This window comes from Echinops telfairi, unplaced genomic scaffold (assembly GCF_000313985.2).
Source record: "Echinops telfairi isolate 266 unplaced genomic scaffold, ASM31398v2 ScPeMD7_7469;HRSCAF=8507_1, whole genome shotgun sequence".
In the NCBI taxonomy this organism is placed as follows: Eukaryota; Metazoa; Chordata; class Mammalia; order Afrosoricida; family Tenrecidae; genus Echinops; species Echinops telfairi.
Window position 1 is genome coordinate 136,222,374 of NW_022111373.1, and position 1,905 is coordinate 136,224,278.

Sequence of the window (1,905 nt, forward strand, 5' to 3'; positions counted from 1 at the left end):
TCTCCTCCAGGGTTTGAGCGCTCCACCTCTGCTCCTTGCTCAGGAGTGGGAGACGAGGTCTGTCGGTGGCAGCGGTGCAGGTGAGGCCAGTACGTTCAGGATAAAATGAAAGTGGTCATTGAGCTGACTGCCCTCCTGGCGAGCTGTGTGTGTCGGAGCAGAGCTGTGCTGTCACGGTCTCTGGGGCTGATGCTGCAGAAACAGGCCCCCAGGCCTTTCTGCGGAGGGGCCTGTGGGTTCGCTCCAACCTTCCACTTAGCAGCTGAGTTTGAGTGGTGCCCTGTACCACCCAGGGACTCCCCATCAGAGCTGGCGAGGCAGCAGCGTGGGAGGAACGTGGGCTGGCAGTGGGGCACAGCTACCTTGCCCACCCAGGTAGCGGGACAGAAGGGGAGCCCCGTGTGTGGGAGGTTCAGTGAGCCTCACCTGCCCCCTCACGGAAGAGAGTGAACCCTAGATCCTGCTGGTGTGGCTTGCTGGCAGGGACTGACTCCATTCTCCGCCCTACCTGAGGTTCTCCTCTCCTGCAGGGTTGGGGGCCCAGGGGACTGGAGATAGGAAAGACGTGCTTCACGGGACTTTGGGGCTTTCTCAGGTCAGTGTTTTCAGTGTTCCTCTTGACTGCTCTTTTGGAAATGCACAGACTGAAACATTCTCCTCCTCAGCCTCCTCATAGGGTAGCTTGGCGTCTTGCCTGTGAAAGCTTAGACACTAGGGTCTCTGTCCCCTTCCTTCAGAGCTGGGGTGGTCTTAGTGACTCGCTCCTGACCAGTGCAGTGCAGGAGAGGGGGTGTTGCTGGCTTCCAAGAGTAAGGGGAGAGGGCCAGTCAGCTGGAGCCTGAACCTGGTCACAGGACCTGGGAGTGAACTGTGAGGAAGCCCAGACCGGTGGAGAGGTCATGTGTAGCTGCTCTGGTGAAGAGCCCCAGCCAGCACCAACTGCCAATCATCTGAGGAGGCCATCTTGGATGTCCAGGAGGCTACAGCCCCTCCCACATTTGACTACAATCTGCCAGACCCCAGGTGGGAATGTCCCAGAATCCCCAAGTGAAATCAAGTCCTTAGGGGAGATTTGCTATACCACGGTGGTCGTCGGAACCCCTCACCCTCAGACCGTCCAGCATTTCCCAGGGATCTGCTTGGTGGCTTCTCCTTCCTGTCTCATGGGGGCATTTTCCTGCCATGTAGTGAAGGGCGGGGCTTTCAGTCTTCACAAGTTGTTAAGTTATGAGTTGTTAGGTGCTGCTACGCTGGTTCCCACTCTCAGCGAGCCCACAGACAGCAGATGCAGACACTGCCCAGATCTGTGCCATTCTCACAGCTTTCCTATGGTCTAGCCCGTTGTTGCAGCCACTGGGTCAGGCAAACGCACTCAGAGTCCTGGACACCGGCACAGATCGTGCTCCCATTTTAGAGATGAGGACCAGTGGCCAACATCGCTCAGGAATGCAGCGGTCTCCCCACTATGTTCCCTGTAACTTAGATTGAAAACTGGTCCCATCTTGAGTCACAGAATGTTAGACTTGGGTGACCCATTGGCCTGATTTAGAGCAATGCTTAGCACCCCTGTGTTAGTCCGGGTTGGCTAGAGAAACAAATCCAGGGACACTCATATAGGTATAAAAAAGAGATTTATATTGACGAGTAGTTGCATATTGAGAAATCATCTATATCGGATACAACATCCCAGTCCAGATCAAGTCTATAATTCCAATATTAGCCCATGTGACCGATATTAGTTCATAAATTCCTCTTTTAGACACACATAGCACATGCAATGATGCTGAATGCAGGAAGATCACAGGCCGGTGGTTAGAAAGTCTTGTGGATCCAGTGGCAGTGGAAGCATCTCCACATGGCTCCTCCAGCTCTCTGTGTCTCAGTAGCAGGGAAGTGAAGCAGAGA